The sequence below is a fragment of the Trichechus manatus genome, unplaced genomic scaffold (genome assembly GCF_000243295.1).
Source record: "Trichechus manatus latirostris isolate Lorelei unplaced genomic scaffold, TriManLat1.0 scaffold00180, whole genome shotgun sequence".
Lineage (NCBI taxonomy): Eukaryota > Metazoa > Chordata > Mammalia > Sirenia > Trichechidae > Trichechus > Trichechus manatus.
In genome coordinates, this window is record NW_004444116.1 from 5,170,379 (window position 1) to 5,182,899 (window position 12,521).

A 12,521-nucleotide genomic window follows, 5' to 3' on the forward strand; every position below is an offset into this window, starting at 1 on the left:
AGCTCTGTCCAGAACCCTCTGTTGTGATCCCGGTCAGAGCAGTCAGTGGTGGTAGCCGGGCACCATCTAGCTGGACTGGACTCAGTCTGGTGGAGGCCTTGGTAGCCATGGTCCGTTATTCCCTCGGACCAATCTTTCCCTTGTATCCTGTTCTCTTCATTCTCCCTTGCTCCTGAAGTGGTGAGATCAGTGGAGTATCTTAGATGGCTGCTCACAGGCTTTGAAGACCCCAGACGCTACTCACCAAGATAGAATGTAGAACATTGTCTTTATAAACTATGTTATGCCAATTGAACTAGATGTTCCCCGAGACCATGGTCCCCACAGCCCTCTGTCCAGCAGTTCAGTCCCTCAGGGAGGTTGGATGTGTCTAGGGAGCTTCCATGACCTTTCCTTGTACAAGTTGTGCTGGTTTCCCCAGCACTGTGCACTGTCTTACCCTTCACCAAAGATGCCACTTATCCATTGCCTATCTAGTATTTTCCCCCCACCCCTCCCATCCCTCATAACCCAAACAGATTGTTACTTTTTGTGTGTAAACTTTTTAATGGGTTTTTACGATAGAAGTCTCAGACAATATTTGTCCTTTTGTGATTGAATTATTTCACTCAGCTCATCATCCTCCAGTTTCATCCATGTTATGTTTCACTCACTCAGCTCATCGTCCTCCAGTTTCATCCACGTTATGTTTCACAGATTCATCATTGTTCTTTATCGTTGCATAGTACTCCATTGTGTATATGTACCATAGTTTGTTTATCGATTCATCTGTTGATGGGCGTCTAGGTTGTTTCTGTCTTTTTGCTATTGTGTTCTTTTTTTTTTTATTGTGGTAAATACATATGTAACAAAACATTTTTCATTTCAACAATCTTCACATGTACAGTTCAATGACATTATGTTCATTATGTTGTTCAACCACTACCCTTATCCATTCCTAAATTATATTATCACCCTTAACAGAAGCTCAGAGTCCCCTAAGCATTCAATCCCTTTGCCCCAGCAAATGGAAACTTCTTAATACTGTTTTATTAATTCAGTAATTTTTCACTTCTTTTTACCTACCAGTTTTGTTCTTCTGTCACTCTCAATTGTTGGAATCAAATTGCATGCTATGCAAGGTCCCACTTGATCTGACCCCGGCAATTCTTCATGGTATCAACTACTACCATTCATCTAACCCCTCACCTGCAAATCCAGCGACTTGAAGGTCCCTTGCACCTGTTGTTCCCTGGGCCCAGATTTCCTTTCTCTTTCATTTGCTTATCAAACTCTTCGTCCTTCAGAAAGTGTCCACTTCTTCAAAATGTTTCCAAGCACCTCTTGAGCTCTATTCCAAAGGGTTGAGCAGTCCTTCATTGCTTCTGTAGCACTTAGAATATGTTTCTACTAGCTTTTTCCTCTCTGTAATATAATTATCTATGTGCCTATCTCCACCACAAGTGCCCTGGTGGTGAAATGGTTAAGCATTTGGCTGCTAACTGAAAGTTCGGTGGTTTGAGCCCACCAGTAGCTCCACAGGGAGAAGGACCTGGCGATCTGCTCCCGTAAAGATTACAGCCTAGGAAACCCCATGGGGCAGTTCTACTCTGTCCTATAGGGTCACTATGAGTCAGAATCAACTCGATGGCACACAACAACATCTCTACCACTACACTGCAAGCTCTAACAGCGCAGAGGACCTTGTCTTACTCATTCCTACATTCCTGCCAACCAGCAGAGTGCATAACTGTTTTTAGTTGTTAGCTGCCGTTGAGTCCGTTCCGACTTATAGTGATCCTATGTACAACAGAACAAAACATTGACTGGTCCTGCGCCATCCTCACAATCGTTGCTAAGCTTGAGCCCACTGTTGCAGCCACTGTGTCAATCCATCTCATCAAGGGCCTTCCTCTTCTTTGTTGACCTTCTACTTTACCAAGCATGATGTCCTTCTCCAGGGACTGGTCCCTCCTGATAACACATCCAAAATACGTGAGATGAAGTCTCACCATCCTCACTTCTAAGGAGCATTCTGGCTGTACTGCTCCCAAGACAGATTTGTTCGTTCTTCTGGCAGTTCATGGTATGTTCAATATTTTTGGCCAGCACCATAATTCAAAGGCATCAATTTTTCTTTGGTCTTCCTTATTCATTGTCCAGCTTTGGCATAATAGGATTTGATATACATGGAATGAGTGAATAAATGGGCTTTACTATAAGTTTGCTATGAGTCGGAATTGACTCGATAGCAACAGGTTTGGTTTTTTTGGTTACCTTTAAATGAATCATGTCCTTGCATCCTGGGTAATGACTTGCTGTGGTGAAATGAGACCCTTTATGTGGCCTGTTGCCTTGGTTTTTTTAGAAAAACAGCTTGAGAGATTTTTCCCCTAAGCCCTGAGGAATTACCTTTGCCCTAGTTTTCTGCCTCAGAGGGTTTGTTACTTTTGTCCAGGTTGATTGACATTTCCTGGGTAAGCTGTAAACAACTTGGTTTTGATATTTTTTGTCTAGTCCTGGGCTGCAGCCTGCCCTGTGATTAGTATGCACCTTGCAAGGATTGGTCAACAGACTATGCAAATGAGGTGACTGAAGTCTACTATGCAAATGAAGCATCCGTGGCCTGCCAAGAGGGGATTGGTCAGTTTGTGGCCCCCTGCTGGGAGAAGCCATGCCTTGAAATTGACAAAGAGTTGTATATATAATCAGCCAACTACACAGAGATTTTGCAGACAGAAGCAGGAAGAAAGAAGAGAGAAACAGAGAAAGAGAAGAGAAAAGGAACCTCCTGAAAGAGATGTAACACTGGTCAAGGGCTGTAACACTGAAGTCATCAAGAGTCCGAGAAGGGGTCCAGTGGCAGAACAAGTGGTGACAGACAGCAGGGCCAAGAAGAGCCTGCCCTCAGGGGGCTTAGAGGAAGCCTGTAAGGTCAAGAGGAGCTGAGAGAACTGTACTGCACTAAGAAGGGAGACTTTGATCCTTATCCTGACACTTATCCTGAGTTATACCGTTCCTTAATAAGCCACTTAAGTATGGGCTGTGAGTTCTGTGGAAACCCTGGTGGCGTAGTGGTTAAGAGCTAGGGCTGCTAACCAAAAGGTCAGCAGTTTGAATCCACCAGGTGCTGCTTGGAAACCTTATGGGGCAGTTCTACTCTATCCTATACGGTTGCTATGAGTTGGAATTGACTCGATGGCAATGGGTTTTGGGTTTTGGGTGAGTTCTGTGTGATCATTGCAATTGATTATCAAACACAGAAGAGAAGCAGAGTGTGCCAGGGGAAGGATGGCTAGTGTCAGAATTGGTAAAAAGGTTGGAGAGTGGACGTATGTCTGACCTCCACCTCATAGGGATCAGCCTCGGGCTGATCTTGTATTCGCATTACCCGCTGTGATGTTTAAGACTATGTGTCAACTTGGCTGGGCCATGATTCTTGGTGTTTATATGTGATCATCCCCATGATGGGATCTACTGTGAGTAGCCAATCAGTTGAAATGGAGTTTCTTTGGATGTGTGGCCTGCATCCGAATATAAGCACACATTCCGGCTTTTGCTTGCTCTGGATCCTGCAGCTGGCTCCTGTTCATCTGACTTCTGGTTCTTGGGACTTCAGCTAGCAGCTTACCTGCCAATCTTGGGATTTGTTGATTTTCACAGTCTGTGAGCAAGAGCCCTGCTCTCTGACCTCCAATCGTGGGTTCACCAGTCCCTGCGGCTATGTGAAACAGGAAAAGCCTCTATCCTGATTCACAGACTTGGGACGTTTCAGCCTCTACAATCCCGTGAGCTGTTTCCTTGATATAAATCTCTCTCTATATATATTTATACACTTTACTGGTTTTGCTTCTCTAGATAACCCAGCCTAAGACACTCTCCCTGAAGTTAGACAGGTTTGGATGCTACTATTATTACTACTACTCTTACTATGGTCATTTCACACTTGCCATAGTCTCCATTATGCTGGCTCACCCTAGATTCTGCCCACTACAGTATCCTGTGCCCAGAATTTCAAATAAGTTCATCAAGTAGATAAGCATTTGGCAAAACTTGGACACTTTATTATTAAGCCTAAATTTTCCATTATTTGCTATTTTTTTCATGTCTACTAACTACTCTCTTTTCATTCATTTCTTCCTTTTGCATTTTACACGTTAACTATGGGGTTTCCATGCCTCTGTCTGGTAGGAGTTTATGGCACAGTATGAAAGTAGGGGAAGAAAACAATAGAAGGGCAATAACTATCTGTCATACTTGTAGCATTTTATGCTTATAAAGTGCTTTAACATTTCTTATCTCGTTTGAACAATCAGTTGAAAAAGTTTTAAGATCTCTATTGAGGCTTCTAAGAGTAAAGGTTAGCCCAATGTCAGCCAGTCATATGCAGCAGAGTTGGGACTCAAAACAAATCTCCAGACTCCACACTCAGTACTCTATCAGGGCTAAATCTCAGAGTGTTTGAGGGCCAAGAAATTTGGATTCTGTCCAGCAGACAACAGCAAACTGCTACAGAGCCCTTGACCCTCCAGGGACTCCAGTGTCCTGGTATTAAAAGGGAACTCCCAGTCCCCCTTCTCTGGGAACCTCTTTGTTCATAACTTAAAAAAATTTTATTTTATCATGCTATTACCTGCCTTGAGAAAAGGGCATGTGGGTAACCTTGTTTAGAAACTAGTGGAAAGTTCTGGGAAAGGGGATAGAAGAAGAAACAAATCCTGAATTCATTGGAAGGGCATTATAAAACCAATGAAGATATTTCCATTTCTCAGCTGAAATATAAGGACAAAGAAGGACTGACTATAATTGTGCAGACAGGATGTGAGTAAGATGGTATAAACCTGTTGCCATCGAGTTGATTACAACTCATAGTGACCCTATAGGACAGAGTAGACCTGCCCCATTGTGTTTCCAAGGCTGTAATCTTTACAAAAGCAGACTGCCAACATCTTTCTCACGTGGAGTGGCCGACGGATTCGAACTGCCCACCTTTTAGTTAGCAGCCAAGCACTTAACCGCTTCACCACCAGGGCTTCTATGAGTAAGAAAGTTTAAACCAAAAAACCAAACCCATTGCTGCTGAGTCAATTCCGACTCATAGTGACCCTTTAGGACAGAGTAGAACTGCCCCATAAGGTCCAAGAAGCAGCTGGTGGATTCAAACTGCCAACCTTTTGGTTAGCAGCCCAGCTCTTAACCACTACACCACCAAGGCTCCAAGAAGGTACAGGGGTATGTTATCAGCTGTTTTTGTATTTGGGGCCTGGCTCTCTCAAACGCAGATGTTTCCAGCAAAATTTCTTTCAACAAATACTTCTTAAGACTCTAATATGTGCCAGACATTACAGAACATACTTTTGTGTATAAGAACATAATCGAATGGAAATCTAACAAGCTCCAGGACCAGGCTTGTCATATTAATGTACCACAACTTACATATACCCTGGAGAAACTCTTGCATATGTGCACCAGGAAATATGTTAAAGGGAAGTTTACTGAAGTACCATTTGTAAAAGAAAAAAACTGGAAACAACCCAAATGACATCAACAGTAGAACAGGTAATTAAGTTGTGGTATATTCATGTCATGGAAATGAACTACAGGTCCACACATCAACAAAGATGAATTAAAAAATATTAATGAGCAAAAGAAGAAAGTTATATACAATATAATTCCATTTAATTAAGGCTATACCCAGGAAGAAGCCCAGGTGGCGAAGTGGTTAAGAGCTCAGCTGCTAACCAAAAGGTCAGCAGTTTGAATCCATCAGCCACTCTTTGGAAACTCTATGGGGCAGTTCTACCCTGTCCTATAGGGTCACTATGAGTTGGAATTGACTTGACGGCAACAGGTTTTTTGGTTTTACACCCAGGAAATGCTAAACAATGATATCATTTAAGGATACACACGTAGATGGTAAAACCTAAAGCAAGACGATTACCATAAAATTCAAGATAGTTGCCTCTAGGGGTGAGGGAGAGGAATGTCAATAGGGAAGGTACATAGGGGCTCCTGGGGTGTGGCAATGTTCCATTTCTCAGCCTGAAAAATGGATACCTGGGCATTTATTACTGTTCTTCCAATTGTACATACACATTTTCATATACTTTTTTATTTGTATACAACATTTCACATTGAAAAAAGATTTTCGAAAAAAAGCATAAACTGTAATTTACGATTTAAGCAAGGGTGCTTGGAAGTATTATGGGATCATTCCCACAGAGTACCAGAAGTGAATAGGTGAATATAGTTGGTGAGGTGGAGATGAGGTGTTCAGGTTTGGATGTACTGAACCCACTGACCAGAGACTTATATTCCTAGCTGTATTCAGTGTGAAGTTGCTCTGAGATCACCAGTTGCTTTTATGCTAGATTTGGAGAAAAAGAGGGACCTGAATTCACGAATTTGTGTCCAGCATTGAAAATTGTCATGGTAAATAATCACTAATAGGTATGTATTTAGTCCCCTCTACTGAAAAGTTTGTTATTATTCTATTGATTTGCATTTTGAAGCCTTCTGCCTCTTGCATTCTGATGATCTACTTCTATGCAAGGCATGGAATCCAAGGCTGGGACATGGTAATGGAAGACCAGACGACAGGGCAAATAATCTGTATGAGGCAAGTGAGGTAGGTAGGAATGAGATTCTGGTGTCATCTCAGGGCCTGGTCACCAATTCAAAAATTAGCAGAGAGGACAAGTTCCTGAAACCAATCTAAGCAACCGCAGTCCACAGTCATCTAATTTCCATACTGAAGTCATCTACTTGGCTTTTTTAACCTCTTCAAGGGATTAGGAACCTCTCAGATATAAAAGAAACTCAACTGATACTAATGTCTAAGATGAGCAGTGATCTAACATCATATCAGCAAATAATGTCAAAGACAGAAAGCTGATGGTGGGACTGGAGTCTAGAACACAGGAGTTAAGTTTATCTTTATCTAGTGCTGCACTGTCCAGCATAGCAGTCACTAACCACAGGTGGCTATTTAAAATAAAAGTTCAGTTTCTCTGTTGCACTGGCCACATTTCAAATGCTTAAGAGCCATACGTGGCAAGTATCTACCCTATTAAAGAGCACAGATATAGAACATTTCTATCATGACAGGAAGCTCTATTGGACCACCCTGATCTAGTAATATTCAGGGTAAAGGGTGTCCTGCTAGTACAGAAGGATGGGCATCAGGATCATCACAACTTAACTGTAATATTCCTTAAAGTATTCACTCTTCATATCTCTGATTCTCTACTCACCAACTCTGAATCCCTACTTTCCCATCTTTCTGGTATCTGGGAAGAGAGTAAACTGGAAAACAAATTACATTCTACTTGGTAATTACAGTTCTCACTCTAAGTTCATGAATTTGCTGGTCAATCAGTACTGGAGGAAATGTGTGTCTGCATGTGTTTGACAGAGGGTGAATTTGCTTACCCCTTAGTGGACCTAAACATTGGGGGGATCTTGCTTAAGTGAGTGATAGAAAATGTGGAGCTGGAAGAAACATGAGAGACCATTATAGTCCCTTCTCTGACCTCATTCTTCTTCCTTCTCATCCTGCTCACTTAGGCTGGCTCAGGTGTCCCTCCTCTGTACAGCATTCTGTACATACCTCTATCATACCTATTACCACGTTATATTATCAGGTTATAGAGTGATCTATGCCATTAGTTGTGAACTAATCAAGGGCAAGGATTTCTCTTTATTCATCCCAGTAACTACAATGCCTGGCACAAAGGAAGTTCTCAAAATTAAGTTTCTCACACAAATGTATTATATGGTGCAAGTTAGACTTTTAGGCCTGATTAGTAGTTCCCTGATGAAGGCATGAACTAGAAATAAAAGACCATATACTAAACTATAGCAATCTCATCAAGATAACCTTGGAGGGCTGGGAGCAGGGAGAATGGGAGAAGCAGATTACAGTAAGTCCTCATTCACCACTGTCGCCCAACCTAGGCCTTCCAATTATCAGCACTGTGGGACACCCCAAAGTGGGGAAATAAACCTTTATTAACATCTAATACATGCTAACATTTCACAAAAATTATAATCTTCCCATTAATGCCATGAAATATTATCATTCCCACTTTACAGATGAGAAAACTGAGTATCAAAGAGGATAAGCAACTCGACCAAACACAAGGCAGCTTAAAAATAGCTAAGCTAGTTTTAAGTTCAGAACTATCTGATACCTCCCAGAATGGGAATACTCACTGAACCCTGGGGAGAGATGAAAACCTGCATTTAAAAAAAAAATCATTGAAGAGTCGTGATTTTATCATAAAAACACTGAAACTTTACTAATTTTTTATTTTTCCTATTTGACTTCTCAAAAAGGGTGGCATAGTTAAGAATTTTCTTTGATGTGGTTTTATAACTGTATTCCCTTCCTCTCTATCCTGAGATTTTTCCCTAAGAATATTTACTTTAATCAGACTTGCATGATGTGGCTGGAAAAGAGGATATGCAATAACTCTTTCAAACTCTTTTATCTCTTTCTTTACCTTCCTGTGCTTCTTATGTGTAGGTGGCTGGCTCTGGTTTGTTTTCAAGAGCCTTTCCTTGAGTCTTTGCTCCAGAAGTTCTCTCCCTCGAATCATGCGTTCCTGGTGATCTTTAATTTGCATCTGCTCCCTCTCATTTACCTGCTTTTTTCTCTCTGTGTTCTGCATGCCATGCTCTTCTGGCACAATCTTCGGGAGTGTTGTTTCACTGACGGGCCGAAGTAGGTGTCTTAATGTTTTATTCCTGAGTTCTCTGGCCTTTCCTGTTCGATGTATGTGCCTTTCTATGTGTTTCAGCTCTCTCTCAGGTACAAAATAGTACCGTTTTTGTCCCTCTATGCTTTGGGTTGTTTTCTCCTCAGTTTCACTGTCTGTCTGTTGCTCTTTCATCATCTCCACTACTCTTTTATTATAATAAGACTCTGCTTTGGCAAGCCAGTAGTCAAGAGAGTGAGCCTGCTCCTTACAGAGTGTTTCATACTCCTCTTGGTATTTTTGAATTATAAGTCTTCTTGCTGCTGTTGTATGCACGCCTCCTAGATTCTGTCAAAGTAAGGTATAGCATTTTAAAATGTGACCATCTCTTTGAACACACTTAGAACAGGAGCCCACTCTCACTACTGAAACCAAGAAAAGATAATGGTCTTCTATTTACTGAAACCAAGAAAAGATAATGGTCTTCTATTTACTTTGGTGTAATAATTGTGGTTCTACTCCCATTGCTCCCACGTGAGCCATCACCCTACACTGCCTTATTCACCTATGGTGAATAAACCAATAATTAGTTTTTTAAAAATATAGTGTTTGAGGTTTTAAAAATGATACTTTATTTTATAACTATGGATATAACTATGGATATAGCTGGGAAACATTTGCCAGTGTAGACCTACTATCTGAAGATGTCACTTTGGCAGAAGGATTTTAAACCTAACATTTCTTCTCCTAGAGGTTACAAACTGTATGCTGTGAAAATAATTTATTTACCAAAATCTTTTTCTCCAGTGGGGACTGCTGACCTACAGCAATCCTAGGGTCTTTAGATGCTTTAGCCCAGGCTAATCTAGAAGATAAAAAAAAGAAAGATTAGAATGTGGGAAGTGTAAGGACACATCTGCCCAAATAATGTCCGAGTCAAGGAACCCAAAGGTTTTGGCCAAGGCCAAGGCCAAGACCATTTCGATCACAAATAGAAAAATCTGCTAATAGGCAGGGCTACAGCAGGGCCATTTTTCCCCTGGGAAACCAATGCGTTCCTACAGTAGAGAATAATGAATGCTCTTTTAATAAGAGGATCTTTCCTTTCACATGAAAAGCATACTTGTCTTGTGGACTCAACTTGAACCATTCTGAATCCTGTATCTGGGATTGGGAGTGGGAAGAGACGGACTCCTTGGCAAAGTGTTGCCCAGACACATCTATGTCAGATTGCTCGGTCTCCCGGTCTCCTTCATCTTCTGAGGTAATTCTAGACTGTAATGCTCTGAGTTCATTCTCTTTCTGTAGTCTCTTGAGCCGGGCCCTCTCTGCCTCTATCAGGACATACAGCATCTCTGTACTCTAATCTTTTGTTCTGAAATTCTGTCCTTATTTGCTCTCCCACCCCTCTGCTTGCCTGCCTTATACTGCCAATCATCCTTTTCACCCTAACTCCATTATGAGACCATTCACTGTCAAACCCCTCAGGATGGGAATATGCGGTTACTCTGGGTTTATTTATGGGACAAGCTGACAGCAACACAAGTGAAAACTACTAACTTTTTATGTGTCATCCCTGGTCTGATCTGAGTTTACTGTGAGGTCACATTTAAGCCACCAGGATGCCTGGCATTTCATCTCTGTACCTTTGTTTATACCATTTATGGTTACGAGCATGGTCTTTGAAGCCTGATAGGGCAAGGTTTGATTCCTAATTCCATCACTTCCTAGGTGTGTGACCTATGGCAAGTAACTTAACCTCTCTCTGTTGGTTTTCTTACCTACAAAATGAAGACACAAGACAAAAATCTGCCTCTCAGGGTTACAAAGGTTAAAAGAACAAATCTGAATCAGATGTAAAGAGCTTGGCACATGCTTCAAATATGGTGAGTAAATGGCAGTTATTTATTCTTCACAGGCCAAGCCCTGACTCTGTATAAATTCTTTCCAGCGTACACAGTGATTTTCCCTTTCTCTGAACAAAAAATCTTTTATTTCTACAACTCTTTTGAAAATTAATCATGGTTTACATTATGACATCTATATCGATGTAACACTTTTCATATTTTGATGCATTATCTTCTCAACTGAAATTTAGGCTCATAAAGGGTAGGAACTATTATATCCACAAAGATAATATGATCTGTCTATATCACCAGAGAAAATCTGATATAAAAAATTCTGTGACACTGACCTCTTAGGTACATTCATATTGCCTGACAATGTATATCTATTTTTAGATTTAAAAATTTGACTTTTCTCTGTATATAGCATCTAACACAGACTTAACATTAAAATCTGTGATCCCAAGTTCCCTCCTAGTTCTCAAAATTAATGATTTGTTGATTAACCTTATCAGATAATATCTGAGCATCTTTCTCCAGAGATCTGTATCTATCTTTTTAATTAAACATTTACCAGTCTTCCTTGAACTATATAGGCATATTTGTTTGATATGCCTGTCCTGGGCTCTCACATTTTGTATCTACTAGTGTACTTTCATTGTATTCTAATTATTCACTATGGATATAGCTGGTCAGAGAAGTTTTCAATGTTGCAGCCCCAGCCTCAGCTCAAAGACTGGCATAAGTGCTCATTATTTACTGAATACTTTGAGCTTTTGTTGTGAAGGGGCCATGACTTATAATGCTTGTGTCCCTTTATATTATTCAACCCATGGTGAATAGTCATTGAATGTTGTCAAACCTGAAAAGGGAGAGCTGGAGAGGGAGGAGGGCTAATTTCAATTTCCATTTGCAAGGCAGACAGACACGCAGAAAGGTGAGGATAAGAAGTGCCTACCCTCATAGGCCCAGCAACAGATCCCCATTGTAAGATAGAGAAAATGACACCCAGGTAAGTGAAATTATAGGACTTGTTACTCTCCGGCAGGTGGCTAAGAGTTTTTAACCCCTTCACTATTGTGAGTCTCTTCATTACTGTACAGATAGACCAGTGCCTCTTCCCAAAAGAGACCACGGCTTATATCCTTCAAAGAAGAAAATAACGATGACTCCAGAACTTTTCTATATAAGGAGCTTAGCACAGTTATCTGAGGATGGGAGAGCTGGGAGGGAGGGGGGAAAGTCATCTAGAAGCTGCCCTTTCATGACAAGAAGTTTACTCAGATTGTAGGTTAGAAACGAATAAAAATAGCAAGACTTTCTAAGGATATTTTTCTAAACGTATCTGTTCTAAAGATGTGTGTTTTATAAGATTACAGAATGTCAACGGCCCACCTAATGGATGGTAATGATTTCGAGTTGGCTGGGCAGGAGGCGGGAGAGGAGGGAGGGTGATCTTCAACTGACAACCAAATTCGGCCGAAGTCTTAGTGAAATCCTATCCAGTGGTTACCCCTTTAACTAATGCTAACCTCCCTCTTGTGGCAGGCGTCTGGGGGGGGAGCCCCAAACCGCCTCTCTTCTGCCACTTCCAAAGTCCTGAACCCACTTTATCCTTGCTTCATTTCGTCCCGCGGGAATAAGCATTCTTCCTTCACCTTCACCTTTACCACTTTCTACCCCTTAAGAAGCCAACTACCCCCTTCCAAGCGCCGCTAAACTTTCGCCTCCCCGCACCCCGGCACGGAGCACTAGCACTGTAACTCCCAGAATGCTTAGCCTTGCTTTTATCCACTGCGCAGCTGCAGAAAGAGATAGACAAACAAGCAAAAAAACCAAACCCATTGCTGTCCCCCCAGTTGATTCAGACTCATACCGATCCTATAGGACAGAGTAGAACTACCCTATAGGGTTTCCAAGGTTGTAATCTTTATGGAAGCTGACTGCCACATCTTCCTCCCGCGACAGAAGGCAGATACGGGCTCAGAAATGGCGAGAG

At 41.5% G+C, this 12,521-nt stretch overlaps 1 pseudogene; it reads right to left on the reverse strand.

Moving 5' to 3' along the window:
- LOC101348470 (60S ribosomal protein L7-like) overlaps positions 1–678 on the reverse strand; it is a 7,205-nt pseudogene extending 6,527 nt beyond the window's left edge.
- Between the last annotated feature and the right edge of the window lie 11,843 nt (positions 679–12,521).